This window comes from Dreissena polymorpha, chromosome 1, assembly GCF_020536995.1.
Source record: "Dreissena polymorpha isolate Duluth1 chromosome 1, UMN_Dpol_1.0, whole genome shotgun sequence".
NCBI classification, from domain to species: domain Eukaryota; kingdom Metazoa; phylum Mollusca; class Bivalvia; order Myida; family Dreissenidae; genus Dreissena; species Dreissena polymorpha.
In genome coordinates, this window is record NC_068355.1 from 131321721 (window position 1) to 131336118 (window position 14398).

A 14398-nucleotide genomic window follows, 5' to 3' on the forward strand; every position below is an offset into this window, starting at 1 on the left:
TAATGTTATTGAAAATGCCCTTTTTCGCAAGTGATACAAAGATGCCGTAAGAAAGTGCATTGTGTTGTTGATCCGAGAAATTCTTATGGTTTATTAATTCCCATAATCAACAATACACGCTTTTTGCCAAAATGCAATCAATTTATAAATACATATGCGTAGTTAGTTAAAGTTCGGCTATACAAAGAATTATTTTATGTTATTCTGATTATTATTCTCCATGTATAGGAAACTAATTTATAGCATGCAAATAAGGTATAGAGACGTATAGAGATGACATGAATATAACATATAAGTGAAGCTAATGTGAATTTCAAAATAGATCAAATTTGAGACTACGATTGGTATGAAGCAACAGGTTAATCAATGATATCTTTTCTTTTTGAGATTGCAAAATAGATGAATTTCGATATTTTACGTGTACGTTTAATAGCCTTAGATGACCGTCGTCAGTAGTTTAAGAATTAAATACTTACTCGATAAATCAAAGCATTCTGTGATCTCATGCTTTTAAACCAATAGTTTGACTAGTTCGTTATAAATGTCAGATAAATTGGAAGCGGCCATGTTCACCAAGTACAGAAGCATTTGAGGATTGTTTACGATTCCCAAGTATTTGCTTCCAGAGTATGTAGTGGAATTCAACCACCTCGGGTATATCTTAAATTCCACAGGACCTGCATACTGCGCAGCCTTTTTGTATTATTTGTGTTACCATTGCGTTGACAAGTAACAATTTAATATAAATATCTTACAATTTAGTATAAATATCTAAATTGCATCTGTTAAATAATGACATAATTTAATTGTAAAACGTGAGAGCCCGCTCATTCAGCGCATATGGTGCACGTTTCAAGTGAATCGCAATTGAAGGATTCCTTAAATAAGTAGCTAAATACGTAAACAAATCTAAATATTAACACCAGTGTGAATGTGTATATATTTATTATGTTGAAAAACAACAACACAACAGCAACAAACCTTACGTTCTGATAATATACATTCATACTCCATACTCCATTTATTTAGTATTCTTGAGAACAAATGAGTGCATTGTCATCGGCAAACGATTACAGCAAACAGATCGAAAATCAAACGATCGCCTATCGATATCATTGTAACCGGGTACACTTCCAGTTAACCAATATCGTTTAAAAACCGAATAAACAAAACTGGTGACAGTGTTCACCTTGCTTGATCCCTGATGATACATAAAATAACTCTGGGTAAGACATGGTACGTGTACACTATGTACAAGACTTTACATTATGCATATGTGGATTTCAAAATAGTCATCATTGGCGTTGCACTGAAGTGCGGCGACTAGTATGTAATACGTTTTTTTTCGCTTATGGGAGGAGAAGTTATTTTACGGATCAATGTATATATTTTTGTTGTCAGAATATCTTGCATAGTGGTGATTTTTTGTGTAAATTAGTGTAAATAAGTACTGCATTAAATTTCGTGCCTATTACATTTACTACAACATTTATTGCCAATAATACAAAGCTAATTCTTTTAATTAATAATTGATCACAGGGACTGGGCAATAATAAAAGATCACAGGGACTGGGCAAAATCGCGAACTAGTGAAACTTTCTGGTTTTGTATAAAATCAAAACTTCTTTGTTCCACTATCCTAGCAACCACCTAGTTACTAATAAAGGCACTATAGAGCGCCAAGCGCGCCACGTATTATTAATTGTAATAATGAGTCTTGATAAAGGAAGCAGCCGCTTATCACTGAGAAGCACCATCACAGCACTCCAGTCTCATTACTATCAAGTCCTCCTACAGGTTTTTTTTTAGAACCTCATATAGAAGTCCGCAGGCCTGACCTGTATCTTGCCAGTGGTATGGACCCTTTGGTATGGACCTTTAACCCCGCTCACTATCCAGCGTTTAAACTAACGGGTTTACATTTAAACCGACTATTAATAGCCTATTAATATCTTAGTTAGAAGGTGATTTTTCAAGCGGTTCCGTAGTGTAGTGGTTACACGCTCGCTTCACATGTGAGAGGCCCAAGGTTCGAGCCCCAGTAGAATCAAATTATTTTATTTGTGTTCTATGTTAACTTTTTGTTTTGATGTAGAAATTTTAGTTTAAATAAATATGCTGTTTTATTGTAACCATTTTTTGTTTTTATTATGCCCATGAAATGTATGTGTGAGAGGGTGGGGGGTGGGGGGGTTGTAAACACATAAACATTTTTACAGTGTTTTCATATCAATGAGTACTCAACCCCTATCGTAAATGAGCAACGTTAGAATAAGTTCAGAATCATCTCCCCTTGAAGTTGAGACAAATATGAAATTACGCTTACAAGATGAAGCAGATTTTTTAAAACCTACACAGTTCTGTTCCATTAATGAAAACTGCACACGGATGCCAGTAAAAAAGGAAGCCAATGTAAATAAAATGAACTATGAAATATTTGGGGGTTACAACACAAAATCATAGATAATGGTTATTTGGGGGTTATAACACAACATCATAGATAATGGTTATTTGGGGGTTATAACACACAATCATAGATAATGGTTATACCAGTATATTTTTTCTATTTAGTTTAAAATAATCGGCCAATATATTAATATTTACAGTAGAAAAAAATCGTTCCATTTAACTTCATTTAGTGCCTTTTACACTGAAATTCCCGACGCCCTTTGATGCTTTGCATTAATACTTATCTTGTTTTATAACTAATACCTATGTTCACAAGTTTAGTCAACACGACGTCACGTGTTCGGTGGCACTAAGGTGACATCACCGCTCCAAAAAAAGACAGGAAAACAGTAATTGTGTTTTCCGCACCCCAAATAAGAAAGGAAAACATAAATTGTGTTTTCTGCTCCAAAAAAAGACGGGAACACAGACTTAATGACGTGGTATTTTTGCTCAGCACATTATTCATAATCTGAGGCTTTTAATAGATGCGGGAAAATAAAACTATTGGTGATCAACAAGGTATAATGAGAGTCCAATACAATATCACGCGTCTGTTGCGTAACCTTGTTGATAGTGCTAGCTACTTCAGCGGGGTTAAATTTGATATGTCCGGGAAAAGGTTCTTTTGTTCTCAACAGATAGCGGCGATCTCTTAACGGTGGACATGAGTTCACCAGTAACTATAGGTACAATATAGACAACGACAATAAAACTTTATAATCGCTAAAACCTAATATAAAAACAACTAAATATAATAAGAAATACCTTTAAAAAAGATATTCGGCAAACATGCTGGCTTTTAAATAAAGTTCATAAATGAATGTTTCTAAATAATTAAATTTAAAAACAAAAGTTAAACAATTGTGTGTATTTTTTCACTTGTAAGTCGCGTATTCACCGCATGAAATCTGTCAAAGCACACATTAGTGTTAGTAGATACTACGGGAGTTCACATCATATGCGTCCTCGCATGGCTTATTATGAGTTTCTTTCTCCACCATCGAAATATATCGTGTGTTTATATGTTACAGGCAGTTTTCGTTAGAAACATTCAAAACACACTTTCATAACCGCGTCATCCAAAAATAGATCTTATGGCGTGTCGGCCAGCTAAAGGTCAGCCTGTGCATTTGCGTAGTCTGGTCAGATGCGATGCTGGCCGTTATAAAAACACTCAAGGTTTTATGGTATCATTATGTATCTCTTGACCAGACTGAGACGTGCGCAGGCTGGATGGGCTATAGCTATGATCGCATATGGCATAAGACCCGTTTTCGCTTGACGCGGGTCTGTTTATTTCGAGTTGTAAATGGTAATTTTAGCACAATGCATTTCAATATAAAATTGAATTAAAAAACGCTAATACAGCTAACTGGCAAATAAGGGTAACCTATTAAGGCGTTCAGGAACTATTACCAGTAGGGCTGTCACGATACGCCGTGAGCGTACCGCGGTATATCGTGGTACGGCAACACTGTATCGCGGTACGTACCGCGATATTTCAAAAATATGAATCTGTGAAGAAAACAGCAGAATAACAAGTTTTACAAACTTTATTAAACTCAATAATCAGAAAACACTGGTATCATAGTATGACTAGAAACTGTAAAAGAAACTGTAATAAACTTGATAGAAGTAGTCATTGTTATTGTTATTCGCGTCTTTTTCTAAAATGTCCGCCATGTTGTTTACAATAGCTGTGACTACAATCTGTGTAAATCGAACGCTTCAAGGGCATGTTTAAAATGCGGAGTCAGCAGGCCCAGTATTGAAAATTCGTAGCGTTCTGACTCTTCCGCGACTTATTCATAATCTTAAGATAACATGATTCGGAAGTGCCATGCTTTGAACGATCGATATACTAAAGAAAGAAAATAAGAAATAGAGTAAACATCTTTTGGATAATTATGAACTGATTTGCTAGGGAAATCTGTCCCAAATTCCAAAAAAGGTACGGACCCATACATCGCCGTATTTTAAACGTGAAAGTTAAACATCTACCAGTGGAAGCGCTTGCTTGACCTGGATATTAACTGATTATTTATTTAGCCCTTTTGAATCGCTTCTACAGTTTTTAAAACGATATCTATATCAAATTAATTATGTAATGTATTTATATCTGTGCTAATATAATAATATTTAAAAAACCGGTGCGGCAACGCCGTACCGCGGTGCGATTTTTTTCACGACATGCACCGCGATATACCGATATACCGGTGAATCGTGACAGCCCTAATTACCAGACGTTCTGACCGAGTACGGCAAACATTTGTGGTTAGATAATTTAACGATTTTCCTTTTACCGTGACACTATACAATTTCGGTAGTGTTTTTTCTCCTTTTAAACTGTGTTTAACGATAGTCAATTATGTCTTCCCCTGACGATATAGTGACCGAGTACAGGCCATGAAATTCTGATAGATGGATTGGAACGCGTAATCGTAACTGGGCCACACTTTGTGTCTATGTGTCGTTTGAACATGTTGAGAGAAGTCCTGGATTTCGTACATTGAACAGTGTTACATCTTTTCCGCTGTAAACAGACACAGTGAAGCAGGCAAATTTCAGGGGATTTCTTTCGAATCAGCCTATAAAAGAAAATATTCGAATGTATCAATTCGTGCCTGCTGGTGTTATGAAGGGATCATTTAAGGTGAAAAGCTGGGAAAACAGCTATGCCAAAAAAAGCGCACGAGTGTTCCATACCAATGTTAAGGTAAGAGAATGGTTGACACCGTGCGAACTACTAGGGTAACAAGTAATGCATCAACAAGAAAGTAAGGGTAAACATATTTATTTATTTTAATCAATTATCTCATTTTATATTTTGAATTGTATATGGTGCCAAAAAAAGTTTTGTCAGGGGAATTTCCAATATGAAATTATATTCTTAGTGTAATATGTATATTTGATTTTCCAACAATATTCATTTAATATGATGGTGATTGCAAATTTTATTTTATATTTACTGGTTCTCATTATACCATTTTCATCATATTTTTAATGCTTTCAGAACGTCAAAAAAGAGACATGTTATTCTTATTTTGTTATCTCTATAACATAAATATGAGGATAAACAGTGCACACACATCTCGACCTGTGCGTTAAGACACACTCTTTATACATGTGTATGGGTTGTGTTAATTTCAACCTTTCGATTTAAAAAGCTATAACATAATTTTGAAAATGACTTGCGTCTAAGATTATGCAATATAGCGATTAATAAATTAAAGGCCGGTCTTTTGTATACATGTATGCACATACGTGCGATCAAACAATGGCAATTGAAACCCTGAGAAACAAATGGTACTGTTACTGTCAACGGATCCGGTAATTGGGAGTCCGTTTAGCATATTGCGTGTTAATAAGACGAATTATTTATTTACAAGACAAACAACGCATAAATGAACGAATATGAATTTGTTTATTAAACAAACAAAAGTGGAATATTAATAAACAAGAAACACCATAAATAAGAGAAATCGCTCGCAGTCGATATCACTAAGACGCATGGTCGATACATAAATCGTTTAATCGATCGAGATTAAAACTGTTTATTTTGAGCTCTGTAACGGGATAACGCAAGGTTACTAACTTTCCGTTGTTTGTATAGGTCCCTGGATGTTCAACGAAAATTCCTTCGAAAATATGTGGTTGGCATTATTCTGCGTCTTCAGAAGAATAATCTGAGTCCGAACCAGACACAATCTCAAATGAATCATTGACTAGATCTCTTCTTAACTTGGCTATACGATCGCTTATTAGGTAGGCGTAGTCGTAATACATGTTACGAACACCTTCGATGGCAGCCTCCTTTAAACGGAGTTTGTACCGGAAGCCTCGGTTGCTGGATCATTTCGCCATCTTGTAGCGTTTATTAATTTCGCAAAGCCGAAGGTTTAGATGAACAACTTGATCGCAGGCTGTCTTGAAGCGACGCTTCGCTTCAATCAGCGAGTATCGCTTGCCCAGTGTTTTCCGTCGAGAAGGCATTTTGAAGAGTTGTTTTGAGAGCTTTTTCATTAATGATTTCTTTTGTGTGTGTAACAGAGTTTATTTACAGGTCCTACTGGCCTCTTTACGAGGTCTTTGTAGCCCGACCTGCCCCTGTGACCTTTCAGGGGATAAAGGTTAATTTTGAGCTAGAGTAGAGAGTAGGTCAAATTTACCCCGTCTGCCCGGGTATTCGCCAAATGATTTTTCGGCGTAAGCTGTATTAAGCCAGCTTTGCACCTCTCCTGACCTTTGTAAGTTTCCAATAAAATTCAAATAAGATTTCCCGCGGCTAGGTACGAATGAATAGACTTCATTTATTCCATTTGCTGATTTGAGTATTCCACCAGAACATTGGAAACATATCCGCGTCTTTGTAACACTGTTTTACTGCATGAAACAATTTTATTTCTAATGAAAAGGCTTAATAGATAGAACAGTTTTACACTCAATTCTCGACATCAATACAGTTTGTGCGTGCACCTTTTATTTTCAGAGAATTACCAGCGCAACGCGTTTATATTTAAAGGATATGTTCTCATATTTAGTACTTACTTCCATATTCTTGTCAACATGTTAACATGTAAAAGTATAAAGAGCAGTGGAAGCGAGGCCTCACTTTAATACATTGCATTTCAACCCGCGAGGTATCGGGTCAATTCGCGGCCAGTGTATGAATGTCAGAGTTTATATACAGGTCATCACCGGAGTTCGCGGCCAGTAAAATAATAGTTATATAATAAATACGCTATCTGTGAACTAGGTGACCTGGAATTTTCTTTAGACCAGAGATATGTAGATTCTTAATGTGTTTTCAACAATACAATGATAAATATTATTTTTGATTAATTTAACAATAATTATTCCACCATATTGACAAATGTATTAAGCATGAGCGCGATGATTATCGATACTGTTAATAATCGAATCAAATAGCAATGCCCGACAAACCACTTAAACAGGTTTGTTCGAAGAACGCGCCTATAAATACGGATACTTCTCGTGTGGCCGGTTGACTCGTATGTTTTAATTTCACTTCCATTCTTCTTTTGGTTTTCTGTTTTGTATCTATAGGTTTATGACCAGCAATATAATAATGTAAAATAAGCCGCGAAAACTCCGCGTAACATCCCGTACTGGGTGTGATGCAGCTAAGAACTGCACAGAAAAAAGACATTCGCTATCCTTGATCACATTCATTGAACTATCAACGCCGTATATCTTTTTTAAAGATATTTCTTGTTATTTTTAAGAGAGAGTTCAGTGCACGCTGGCCAATGAGACCTTAATGTGCCTTCTACCGTATGGTGGTGATGGGGTGCGGATCACGCGGATCGTCCCGCGCACTACTCATATACAAGACACTCAACACGACCCACATCCCATCATCACCCGGAGAGTAAGGCCCAGAACACCCACCCACACACTACTCATAACGAGTGATGAGTATGCGAGTGCCACACCCGCGTGTTCACCGCGATGGTGATCTGTAGATGGTTGTGTATAGTCTGTGGTGTGTTGTTGTGCATTTGTCTGGAGCTGAAGAGGAGGAGTTTGTCAGTTATTTACTTCCGTCGGTCAGTCGTGGAGGGCTGTATCTCGTTGCCGTTCCCAGAGCGCATAACACGCCGCCCCCGCACGAGCGTACCCACGCCGAGCGAGCCCGAGCCGTGGGTGCGCTCGTGCGGGGGCGGCGTGTTCTGCGCTCTGGAAACTGCAACGAGATAATGATTCCTTTTACGCCGCACCAGTCATTTATACACCGGTGTCGTGCATACACAGATGCTATAACTTGACACGCTCGCTTGTTATTTCTAAGATGACACTCACTTATCAACACTTGTCGTTGAAACAGCAATGACACGTTATCGATAATACATCTCCATGACTCGATAATCCAATAAACATGCCACACATTATACTATAATAATAATAATAATAATAATAATAATAATAATAATATAATAATAATAATAATAATAATAATAATAATAATAATAATAATAATAATAATAATAGTAGTAGTAATAATAATAATAATAATAATAGTAGTTGTAGTAGTAGTAGTAGTAGTAGTAGTAGTAGTTGTAGTTGTAGTTGTAGTTGTAGTAGTAGTAGTAGTAGTAGTAGTAGTAGTATCAGTAGTAGTAGTAGTATAACATGATATACATGATGGCGAATTCGACTGTACAGACATTTTCGATCTCAGAATTAAATATCTGGCTTATTTCGCATTTTCCCACACATGTTCTTCTTAACTTTTATTTCAATTTATATTGAAATATATGTATAATATTTTTTTTACACATTTTATATAAATTCATTAATAATTGACAAAATCGTATAATCTCCCTTTAAATACTTAGTAAGAAACCAAAAACCACATCGTTCATGTATGGAATTTTAAAGTTGTATTGTATTTAATTATAAACGTGTATGCTTAGTGCATGTTATGGAATAAACTCATTGTGTGACAATCAAAGAAAATGCCTTAAATAATGTGTATTTGGCTCTCAAAGGGCCATTTTCAAGAAACTACAGGCGATTAAAATTCGATGACATTATTCTGCATAATCAGAAGAATACTTATTGTCCGATCCGGACACGATCAACGGATTCGTTGAATAAATATCTTCTAAGCTCAGCTACACGGTCGGCTTTGTGGTAGGCGTAGTCGTAATGAGTGTAGGACATTAGCCCTCTGGGACATTAGCCCCTTGGACATTAGCCCCTAGGACATTAGCCCCTTGGACATAAGCCCCTTAGGACGTTAGCCACCTAGGACATTTGCCTTTAGGACATTTGCCCCTTAGGACGTTAGCCCCCTCCAATTTTTTTTTAGGTATTTCATTTCATCTTTTTTTTTAAATTAGATGCAGTTAAAAGGTAGAAAATGATACAAATATCAAGATGACATTATAAGATTTATAATTACAAACAGAGCACTTAGTATAAGTATATATAACCATGTTTTAAGCATATATAACCATGTTTTAATTTAAAATTGTGTTTATTTTTAGAGTAATTAAAACTTAAGAAAAAGTTTTTAAAGTTTTTTAACAACTGAATAAACATTAAACAACAAGTGTATTGCATAATCTGTACTATATGCTTGACTTCAAGTAATTGAAGTTGATTCTGATAGGTTAATTGGTATCACATGGTTCCATTTAATTAATTAATTATTGGTTGTTTTTTTAAAAATGGTTATGTATTTAACATCATTATGAATTCACACCCGAAAAAGCTATACATTGAAAACAAAACAACATATTAGACTTCAACATATTAATAATTGTATATATTTTCAAAAGGAATACAAATACTTACTTTACAAAAATTTATGATCGTTTTAAAACACCCGGGGGATAATGTCATAGCGTGTACTTTCAGGTAACACAAGTAAAAGGTGCGAATCATATAATAAAGACAAGTTAAATAAAGATCAACATATCCACTTCTAATGTGATTTTTATGTTTAATTCCACTCGCAAAATTGGCACATATGACCGAATGTCATATATGAATAATTTAGGAACGATTGCCGGGGTGTCCTTACAATGTAGGAGTGACTGTCCGGGTTGTTAAAATAATGTAGGACCGACTGCCCGGGTTGTCAAAATAATGAAGGAGCGACTGTCCGGTTTGTCTGGTGCTATGAATATCAAAGTCCCTTTATAAGGCTTTTGTATAGTGGTCATATGCAATGTTTCAATTTAATGAATCTTAAGTCATTTTTACAGTACATTGTATATCCTAGGACTACAATAATGCACTAAACTTGCTTGTTAGTGCATTTGAATGTTAATGAAGGAAAGGTGACTCTTCAGGGTTTAAAAAGTAGATATTTTAACGATAGGGTTGGAAGAGTTAGTTCCCTTCAATCTTATACAGAGCAATTGTCAACGTTCTGATACATGTAACTTATTGCAAGTTTTAAATATGTTAGAAGTATATATTATCACCAAGTATATATTATCATGTTCTTTCTAGTTGGTTAACTGTTTGTGCAATAATGTCACAACTCACAATGTTGGATAATATACGGCAACACATTTGTATGACAATGGGTAAGATTGGTGGTGGCAATATAGCTTTTAAAATGTATATTGATTGTCATGTAAAGTACATTGATACACAAAATAAGTCTCTTATAATTCATTTTATCAATGGCCAATGTTTTATCTTAATGCTTTATATATGTAAAATTGTGAAAATTGTTAATATTGGATGAGACAGTAATAATAAACTAAGAAATAAATAGTATATCCACAACAAGACGGCTATCACTCAAACCTAAATGTGTATAATGTGTGGTATGTTTATTCGATTATCGAGTCATGGTGATGTATTATCGATAACGTGTCATTGCTGTTTCAACGACAATTGTTGATAAGCGAGTGTCATCTTAGAAATAACATACGAGCGTGTCAAGTTATAACATCGCTGACTTGTGTACTCACGACACCGGCGTATATATGACTGGTTCGGCGTTAGTGAAATCACTTATGCAAAAGCTTTCAAAACAACTCTTCAAAATGCGTACACGAAAGAAAACACTTGAAAAGCGATTCTCGTTGATTGAAGCGAAGGGTCGCTTCAAGACAGCCTGCAATCAAATTTTTCATCTACTACAGAGACTTCGCGAAATTAAGAAACGCTACAAGATGACGCAGAGATCTGGCAACGGAGTCTTCCGGTACAATCTCCGCCTCAAGATGTCTGTCATCGAAGGTGTGTGTTCCATGTACTACAACTACGCTTACCACAAAGCCGACCGTATAGCCGAGTTAAGAAGAGATCTATTCAATGATTACGGCTTACCACAAAGCCGACCGTATAGCCGAGTTAAGAAGAGATCTATTCAATGATTACGGCTTACCACAAAGCCGACCGTATAGCCGAGTTAAGAAGTGATCTATTCAATGATTCCGGCTCGGACTCAGATTATTCTACTGATGACGCAGAATAATGCCATCGGGTTGTTATTGCTCGTTGTTTCACATGAATGGCCCTTCAGAGCCAACCGATTCGAAGCAAGTTTTTGATTGTCCAGAGACCTATACTAACAAAGGAATGAACAACCTTTCGTTATCCCGTTTCAAAGAGCAAAATAAGCATGTGCACGAGGTTTGATAATCTCGATCGATTAAACTATTCGTCTAAGTTGTATTGACTGCAAGCGATTGTACTGGTTTATGTTTTTTGTCTTAATATTCCACTTTGGGATTTAATAAACAAATAATCTACATATTCGTTTATATATGCGTTGTTTGTCTCGTTAATAAGTTATTTAATTAGTCTCTAAACACGTAGTTCGCTAAACGGAACCCAATTCACATGACGCCTGATCTATGATCGCTCCGCCCACTTAATCACGTGGCTCAGCGGGTAGCAAACCTAGACAAGCTAAAACCAAAATGGCTTCATTGCCTATATATTGCATGTAAATTAACGCGATATTCCGGATTATTTTTATGGACTTTTTGACACCATATGACACTTGTATAAGGGGTTTGTGTCATTTAGTTATTCTGCGAATGCAAAAAATATACGTTTATAGAGAACATCGGCTAATTATAACGGGTTTTTCGGTACATGAATAACGCTCTCAAACGCTTGCGCGCTGACCGAAATCGAACCTGTTATTACGTGTGATGTTGGTATTAGCAATAAATTAACACTTCTTCAACGGCATTTACCAATGTTATTTACGAAACATTTCCACTCGTGTATTTGACACGAAATAGCGCTTTAAACTGGGATTTCGGTGGAGTTTTACACGCTTTCTGACACCGAGTGTACCAAAATCCCACATGTTATTACGTATAAAAGTGATATTAATAATATTAAACATTGCTTATGGGACATTTATCAATCACTATAATTGAAAGTGCAAGACAGCACAATAAGTTTGGTCATTGTCATATATAAAGTAGCGCTGTATGAAGGGGAATTCAGTAAAGCTACCAGTATCAGACGCTTGCGCAGGTACCGACTTCTCCCAAGTTCGGCATTTATTGGTTATATCAGTAATATATAATAATAAATCTTATTATGTGGCATTTATCGATTCGATTCTATTAAAATAGAAACATATAATCGTTTTCACTTGTTTCTGACACACAAAACTCGATTTATAACGGGGATTTCGTTAAGTTAAGCAAAGTTGGTACCAATCTTCTATATTATTCTACAAGCACACGTGGTATAATTCATACTTAATAATGCGTAGTTATTTCTAACATAACATTTCCAGTTTTTTAAATAAATAAATGCCCCATAAGGGTGATCTCGGTAATTCTACACATTGTAGCTTCCACTTGCTCTTGTCAAGACCGCATTCCCGCGTTTGAAATGGTATGTATTTAATTAATCTAACTTATAGATACCGAATGTCAGAGTACATAAAACCTATTCACACCGTTTTTGCCTTATTTCATTTCCGCTTTTTTTTCGAACAAATCAAACGAAACTCGTTGAAAAAAATGAGAACTAGGCATTCGATCTCAAAGGTGGATTAAAAGCGTTCATTGGTGACATCACATGTCTGCACATGTGTAGATACCGTTATTAATATAATATATCACGTGTCACATTCTAATAACATGTATAATGGCAATAAAGTGCATTACTATCAGAGTAATAAAATACAGTACGAATTAGGCTTCATGCTGGGTTTTATTTCTCTTTAAGTAATGCAGATGAACCTCGCTTCTGTATATTAATGACCTAGTAACTGATAAAACTATTTAAAAAAAACGTGAAATATTATGTGATAATCAGATCGATAACATAAACTATTTAAATCTGCTAGTATATCCGATAAAAATATATTATAATTGTCTTTGACAGTGTTGACGTTCAGTTGTTCGTGGTGACGACCGCATGCATTTATACATCTCTTACACTTCTCAAGATCTCTTTTCGGCTTTGGAAACGATATAAATTAAATGTCACCAACTAATCTTTCAGGATATCGAATGTCCGAGTTACAAAGTCCCCATCGACACCGTTTAACCATTTTTAATCTACTTTTTTTAAAGAGGAAAACAAAAGAAACTCGCTAAAGTAAAAGTGAACCTATACATAGCTTGTCTAGAAAATGGCGGACAGTTCGTTGCTAACTAACGCGACCGATTTATCGATCGCTGATTGGTAGATCAGTTCTTAGATAAGAACTTGATTGACAGGCGGCGTCATGTCAATTGACCAGTCGCCAAAGTATCGATCGCTCCGCCCACATTTTTCGATCAGCCAATCAGATATCGATTTTTCACACACCCCTTAGCAACGCTTATCTGGCCGCCATTTTGTCCGACAAACAAAGCGTGTCATTTGGAATGGACGTAATTTTTAAGAGTTTATACAGATTTTATATCAAATGCATGATCATTACTGTTCGATCATTATTCAAAATTGTTGGTGCTATACATACTTTATAAAAGGTTATTATTGTATCTTTATTTATTGAACATATGAACGAGTAATGAGAAAACAAACACAATAAATAGTTTAACCACACCAGTTGTGTGTTCTATAAAAACGTGTTATGCCGTTTGATGCACAATATTATTAAGCAGTTTGGGCAAATTAATAATTGCCACACGTGCTTATTAATCTCAGCGTAATTGTCGATGATTAATTAATGACAGTATGTTGCGTGGATCTCAGAATGAAGGAACATCTGTCTGTCTGTCTGTCTGTCTGTCTGTCTGTCTGTCTGTCTGTCTGAGAAAATAAAAAATAAAATAAAGCAAGAAATCAATTAAGTTAATATTGATAACTAGTCGAAGACAGTTTTCAGGCTAAAGACATTGATTTTAATACTAAAATGTTATTTAAATAATAAGATTAAAATAAAGTTATAAACAAAAGCAGATATGCAATTTTCAATTAAAAAAAACACACACATGTTCTGACATCCTACACATTTTCGGTGTGTTTACATTCT